This window comes from Alligator sinensis, unplaced genomic scaffold (assembly GCF_000455745.1).
Source record: "Alligator sinensis unplaced genomic scaffold, ASM45574v1 scaffold607_1, whole genome shotgun sequence".
In the NCBI taxonomy this organism is placed as follows: domain Eukaryota; kingdom Metazoa; phylum Chordata; order Crocodylia; family Alligatoridae; genus Alligator; species Alligator sinensis.
This window is the reverse complement of record NW_005841935.1, coordinates 345,983-353,792: the sequence shown is the minus strand read 5'-3', so window position 1 is coordinate 353,792 and position 7,810 is coordinate 345,983. Positions and strand designations below refer to the sequence as shown.

The following is a 7,810-nucleotide window of genomic DNA, read 5'->3' as shown; positions in this document are numbered from 1 at the left end:
GAAGGGGAAGCAGTTCAGGGAGCTATGCTGCCCAGGATGAAGGCAGATTAGGCTGCCAGAATGGAGGGATCCTAGAGGAGTTCAACACTAGGATTATGGGGCCCAGCATGGGGCCGGTGATTGTGAGAACATCTGGATGCCATCTGCGAGGCTTGGGCTGCGGTGTAGGGGAGGAACGGAGCCACAGATAGTGCCCCCTGGCATTGGGGCAAGAAATGGGCAGCCTCCTGATTAATTAACTTCTATTAATTAATTACCAACAAGGCGTGGCGGGCGAGAAGGCGGGTGGTTAGCCCAGAAACAAGTGGGATCGGCCCTGAGAAGGCCCCCTGTTACAAAATATTTGGGCAAAAAATGCCAACATCCCAAAAGCTTATCTGTCAAGCATGGGAACAGGCTACAGAAAGAAATTGTGGAATCTCTACTTTCCTATGATTCTGCGATCACTCCCTACTATACAGTTGGTCCTATAAAAGATATCACGAAAAAATAGGTTGCCTCTCCTATTTCCCAGACCCTGTGGGCTACAACAATGCTCCAACCCTACTATGACATGAAAAAAATAATAGTTATGATGGAAGACTAAATTCTTGTCCCCAAGCAGTTGGCCCTGGAAGAAGAAATGTTTAATAATTTAACTTTCTTCAGATCACAGTAGGTAAACTGCAAAATAACAACAGTGCTGGGTTAAATGGCAAAGTGAAAGAACAGGTATATTATTATACCTGTTCTTTATACTACTATAAAGAATAGGTATATTATTACCTATAATGACCAAAGGCTACAATATGCTTCAAACTGAGAGAACCCTTGTAAAATCCCAGACATACTCCAAAAATATTTTCAGTCCACAGACTATTCCATGTATCAGGTCTGTCTTCTTAATCAGTGCAATCAAGAATCAAATGAAACCAGCACAAAAATGACTGACTCATAAGTAGATGATATATTGGCAACAGAGGCAAAAGGTATAGGGACTCAAGTGATAATATGTAGAGCTCACATTATGTTTACCAAGAACTTATACATGTGTATAGCTAGGAAACAAGTTGATAACCAAATGCAGAAGCTATGTGGACAAGACACAGTGATAAGTGCTAAAAATACAGCAGAGTATACAAATAAATGGAAAATTAAATTCAAAGAACTTGTGTAAAAACAAACACACAAATACAAAGTAAAAGTGATCAAAATATAAAGGCAAGCAAGTAGCTACTAAAGGTGATATTGTTATAATGAAAAGTACACTTAATTTATAATCATATGCTAATCATATGGGCTTCCAAGGGAGGTGGTGCTCTCCCCTACCTTGGGGGTAGGTGCTCTCCCCTACCTTGGGGTCTTCAAGAGGAGACTGGACAACCATCCAGCCGGGGACGTCTGACCCCTGCGCTCTTTCCTGCCCTATGCAGGGGGTCGGACTCGATGACCTACTGAGGTTCCTTCCAACCCTAACATCTATGAATCTATTAATCATATGCAGTAATTTTATGTCATTAAAGAAAATCTTGCAAACAGGAAGAGGAGAGGGATGAGTTCATCCTATTGATGAATCAAGCAGTGACTCAGAAGAAAAGATTTGACATGTATAAGATATTAATGAAGTAAAAAATTGCAAAAACACATAATTTCTAAGGGCAGATTCAAAGACAAGGCAGTGTCAGCACAAACAGCCACCTGAATGCCAGACAGTGGGGCATCAGTGAATGTGCCAGGCTATGAATACTTCCCCATCATTACGCCAGAGGACAAAGACAACTGTAAAGCACAACCATAATCTCACTAGGGTAGTATAAATTACAAGCAAAATATCAAAGAAAAGCACACGAGAACATCAAGTAGACATCACAGAAGTCACTGGTTTCAACTAAACAAATGAATTCATGCATGAATTTAGTGATGTTTGTCCTGGACAAGCAGTAGATAAAGAAGCAAAACAAATATGGAGACAGTGCACATTGGCATCCCTGAAGCAAAAATGGTAAAAGATGGTAATAAAGGACTAGAATATCTTCCAGACATGCTACACCTGAAACAGATAAAATGCTGCAGCAAGTACAGTACCTTCTAGAATACTTATTACATAAAGATTTAAAATGGAGCAATAAAGCAAATAGTAGAGCCCACAAGTGCAAGCCTACAATTGGGGAAATGTCATGTAGGCGGGTGCTCCCCAATGCACCTCAACTTCACCATTACTTCTCACTGCTTTCGTCTGCCACGCTATGATGTTAATGAAACAATAGGGAGGCAGATGTCACCAGAAGTTAACAAAACAGTTAAAACTTGGGATGGATATACCAGGTTCCCCTATACCCTGTTCTGTCACCATCTAGTTGGAATTGACTTGATAGGCTGTAGATAGGAGGGCCTGGTATTCTGCCACATACATAGGGCCTCCCCATGGCAGTTTCCTCATTTCCTATGGGGTAACTAGGCAGACAAGGTTCCTTGGGTGAATTTGATATCTTTTATTAGACCAACCCAAATGGTTGGAGAATAGTTATTAAGCAAGCTTTCGGGTTCAAAAACCCTTCGTCAGGCTCAGGAAGCTGCAGCAGTTGGTGTGTGCTCTTCCTGGATGGAATGAAAAGTAAAGAAGCCAGGGGCTGGGCTGGGCTGGGGAGTCAGTTGCCAGGCAGATTGTAATGCATCAAAAATCCAATGTCTATGTTTAGTCCCTGATCTCTAGTATCCAGCAGGTTGATGAAATGGAGCTCATAGGCTCGTCTCTGGGAAGTGTTGTGTAAGTTTCCCTTGAGGATCAGGACTGAGAGATTGGAGAGAGAGTGGCCCTCCTGTGAGTTCAGCAGTTTTTTTTAAGTAGGATTTCTTTTGAACTTGCCTGGCACATGTAGCTATGGACAAACTGCCTTGAAAAGTGATTTGCATTTCTTAAAGTTTAGTAGATGTTGTCTAAGAATGTGTCATTGCTTGTAAGAATTGTAATAATGGACTATGGTGACTGAATCAAATGAGATTCATTAACATGCAATATTAAGCATAGCTTCCTGGGGAAGATTTTATCACATTTCTACACATTAGTGAGAGCATGTAAAGTCTTTGCTGTTTAGCAAGGAATTGGGTTTTTTTCTTGTTTGTTTGGGGGGTTTTACTTTTGTAAGTTGTTGCATCTTAAACTTTGCTTATTCTATTCCCTTACAAAACTGGAACAAATTTACTTTTGAAAAGGTTGAAATTTCAACATATGGAGTTCTACTTTCTTCGTTTTAGGTTTTGACTTGGTAGCAATATGTTCAATTTCAGGCAAGACCTCTACTAGAAATGTAGCAAGATGCCTCATTTTTGGAACCACAGGATGATTTTTTACACGTGATTTCACTTGCAAATAAATCTTCCTGCAGGATGGAAGAAATTAATAAACACTGTGGAAAATAGAGCTCAGCTATTTACAGTAAAGACATGCCTTGTTACTGCCTTTACAGGGGTATGAGGCTTAGCCTTGTTGTTGTTCTGCCATTGCAGGAAGGTCCTGTTGGCTCATCCAGACTGTTTCTTGGGATGTCACAGTTCGTGGACACCGTGGGTGTGTTCCAATGAGTGGGAATGTACATTTCCCCAGGAACAAATACCAATGGCACATATTCATTTTTGCTGTGCTGTGTTGTGCTGCTAGTTTTTGCTGTGTGGTGCCATGCTGCACCACTTGTTTTTGCCACATTTTTTAGATACTGGGATTTACTAGTATTTAATTTTGCTGCCATTCTGCAAATATGCAGTGTGGCAAATGGACTAATGTGCACCGCATACATTTTGTGGCACCTCAAAAGACTTTGAGGCACCACAAACTGCACGTTGCTGCTTGTGTGCATGCGTCCTGCGTGCGACAGAATAAGCCCTCCTGAAGAGCACAAGACATTCGCAACTCTTGAGAATTTTCTCTTTCTCTACATTCTGCCTTGCAAAAACAAAGTGTATTCCTTATTTGAGGATGTGTGGTATTAAAGAATATATGATAAAATACTAACAAATCTAACTTAAAGGCATGCAAAGATATTATGAAGGTCAGAGGAGCATGAAAATGAGAAGATGAGGTGGTAAAATGCCAGAAGCATAAATTAGTAAAAAACCATTAAGGAAAATCTAGAAAAATAAAACACAATTGTTCTAATGGCCATTTGAGTGAAGCAAAGTGGGGATAATAAAACAGTTACTGAGAGAGAACAGTAATCATACAGTTTTGGGAACCTCTGGAATGAGACCCATCTGCTGCTTCTTTTGATGTCATTGAAGTGTTTGCAAGTTTGTTTGTTTTTTATATATAATGCCATTGAAACCCACCCAGAGTCAATATTTTATGTAACCTATGTAATGAGCATATAGGAATTAACTAGGACACTGGAGCTGGGGTTAGGATGTCGTCATATGTCTAATTTTTTGGGTGGTGCGTATGTGTGTGGATGTGGGTGCAGGAATAGGAAGGATGGGGGCAATGGGAAGCATACACAGAAAGAGCTTCCTTTCCCTTTATTTGCTTCCCGGGGTGTGATTTTTATCACAAGCTTCTGTTTTGGGATGAGGGACATAGCGTTAGAAGCAGCACTTTTCATTAGGAGGCAATTCCATCCATTTTGAGGATAGACCCTTATGTCCGATATGCAAGGCTGCCCATAGCTATCACTTTATGGCTCCTAATGGCCTCTCCACAGTTAACTTTTTCATCTTGCGCAAGAGCATTGGGCTGCCAGTCAAACTAGGCTGAGGATAGTTTTTAGTGTCGGTTTAACTTGCTGTATTTTGGCTTGTCAGAGAGATGTCAAAAATTTCACGAATGGAACATTGGGTTTGACTTCTGACACCTTAACAAAACTTAATTTCTCTCTAGCTCCACTTGAAAGACCACAAGGTGGCACCCCTCTACCTAGTTAAACTGAAAGCAGTAAAAACAGCTCTGGTAGGTTAGTACTAGTATTGTTAATATTGCTTCTAGAATGATCAGAACAACTGAAAAAACTTTAGGGATGTCTTTATACTCTGCAGCCAGAGGAATTCTAGGGCCAGATATTGGACTATATTTAGACTGATTTGATGAAAATGATACTGCATTGCACAACTGCTTGATGAAAGCATCTTGTACCAAGCAAGTTCTGACATCTGTGTCAAAGAAGGCTGAATATGCTAGCAAGTGCAGGGACTGAGAGCTATGTAGGACAAATGGTGGAGCAATACAATTGAAGATGATTACCCCCTTCACCCCCAAAAGCACTATGAACAATCTGCCTTGCCTGATTCCAGTACCAAGAAGTGATGGTTCTGCCTTGTTGACTAATTATTCATGATTTGCTTTAAGTGGCTAATCATTTTTAAGAACCTCGTCAGTTGACAGTCCAGCATAAAAATGAGGTCATCTGCCAGATACTACCAAGAACAACTGTGGAATCAGTTGTTGGGCCTGTAGATACAATAATAGATGTCATTATGAAGGCTAAACTTGTACTGTTGACGTTTCCTGCTCTAGAGAGAAAGCTATGAGAGTTTTAGAAAGTAAAGGTGCCTGTATACAAGTTGGAGAGACTTCTCCAATGCACTGGAGAATAGGGTGGGTGAATTGGAGCCCTGACCCCCACCCCCCAGGAGGTGGGGGTGGGCTCCAGTACCACCCGCCTCATCCTCCAGTGGGGTTTGTGGCTGGCAGGCAGCACAGACAGAAATTACAGAAGATGCTTTGTTTTGAAATATCTTCATCTGGCCCCTCATGCAGCGAGGGATTAGATTTTCACCTGGTTGGCCATTTTTGAAGGCGTCTGCAGCCATACACTTGGTTGGTCACAGCTGTAAACAGCTTTCTGTACCCTATGGGTCTTGTTGGGTATCTGCAATAGTCACTTAAAAAACAACCCCATCCCTCCCTCTCCCCCCCCATTTATTTTCTGGCATGTTAAATGCTGTCTTTCCTTATGTTTTCTGTATAGTAAAAATATACTTACACTTTAGTTTTCAAGAGTCTCCATTCTAAATGCATGCTTTTAGAGGAGCTGGGCACTTCTAATAGTTGTTCTCTATGTCTAGTTTATATAAAGTGTGTGTGTGTGTGATAGTTACCAAAAATTCTACTTCTGGGGTAGCACATCGAGTGTAGACTGTAGTCCAAAAACACCATGTAAAGTACAGGGTCTAGGGGATATCTAAAAAAGAATGTGCAAATAAGCCCTTTCCTAGAATTGTTGATTAAACATATTTATAGAGACCAGCAAGTGTCCACCAAGATTTTTATTTTTAGTTTCTTATTTTATTTTTTGCAGAGTAGATTAGAGGTTGGCAGATGCCTTGTTTGTATGCATGACATTTTCTCTAATTTTTCAAATTAGAAAAGGGAAATAAGGAAGTGATCAACACTTTCTGCCTGTTTTGTCATAAGTAAGGGATTTTTTTCCAAGTGGCTCCAGTTGCATGCAAGTGGTTGCATATATCAGTTAATGTGCTTTTGATCAATTACTGTAAAAACAGAATTGGAGTAAAAATGATGAATTTATGTTTATTAACACTAACACTTGAGTGATCCAGTTTGCATTGAACATGCCATGGTTAATGGCCAGAAGTTTCAGGCATTGTCTCGTGCTGTGGGGTTTTGCTTACGTATGGGGATTCCCAAACTAGTGATACCCACAAAAGAGTTGGAAGTCCTAATAGTTTTGAACATAAAACCATTTCCCTGAGATCTTAATGTAGCACCTAACCATGGTCAGTCATTTAATAAGATTATCGAATCTTACCCACCCCATTCTCCAGTGCATTGGAGCAGCCTCCCTACTCGTATACAGGCACCCTTAATTTCTAAAACTCTCATAGCTTTCTCTCTAGAGCAGGAAACACCAACAGTACAAGTTTAACCTTCATGATGACATCCATTGTTGTATCTATCAATCTTATGTTAATTTCCAAGAATTTAAGTAAAAAAAAAAAAAGAAGTGATTCAATTGGATGCAAGGATACCAATTGATTTGGGAAGATAGAGAAGAACATTGACAGTTAAGAATATGAAATGGTTAGCATGGAAACAGAGATAGGGGAGTGGAAGCAGGCTGGAGGAAATGAAAAGACGAGTGAAGAGAGAGAAGATGATGTTACTGGTTACCGTTTAAACCAGGGGTGGGCAAAATGTGGGCTGGATGTGGCCTGCGAGGCCATTCTATCTGGCCTGCAGGGCCCTGAAATAATTTAGAAAATTAATATTAATCTGCCCTGGGCTGCCTGTCATGTGGCCCTTGATAGCTTGCCAAAACTCAGTAAGTGGCCCTGTGCCCAAAATAATTCCCCGTCCCGTTTTAAACCATCATAAAGGCGCATAAAGCATTAACCCCTTAAAGGATGCTAACCTGTGCTAAGTACCCTTTAAATGTATGCCACTTCAGGTGAGGGTTATCTTTTGATCCATTTTACCTGGGTCGTTCCAGCGTAGTTAGTTTTCTCTGAGGAGATAAAACACTATTTTCATTCCTTCAGTGTTCTAGGATGCACCATTCCCAGCACTTCCCTTTGCTCTGTGGAAAAACTTTCATACCTCCTGAACTCTACTGCCCAGAGGGGTGGTGCTAGCCCCAAGCCAACATTCCTTACTACCTCCAGGGCATGTGATCCCAGCACACCCTGGCCACTCTGAGCACCCAGGTGCAACTCACCTGTTTGCTTGCTTCAGCACCCCTGTGCAAATAGCAGCAGCAATCCTACTACCACCTAACCCTGAAAAGAATGAGCCAGAAAATGGAAACCATTCTCATCCGGGTGTGAGCTCTGCCCCAGTGTGGCATGCATGCAGCGAGCCTGCTGGGTTTCGGCTCTGCCTTGGTGT

The 7,810-nt window shown here is 41.2% G+C and overlaps 1 protein-coding gene across 2 annotated transcripts in view; it reads left to right on the top strand.

Annotated features, from left to right (window-relative positions):
* DGKQ (diacylglycerol kinase theta) overlaps positions 1-7,810 on the top strand; it is a 149,529-nt gene that overhangs the window by 39,265 nt on the left and 102,454 nt on the right. The gene's annotated exons all lie outside the window — the stretch shown is intronic.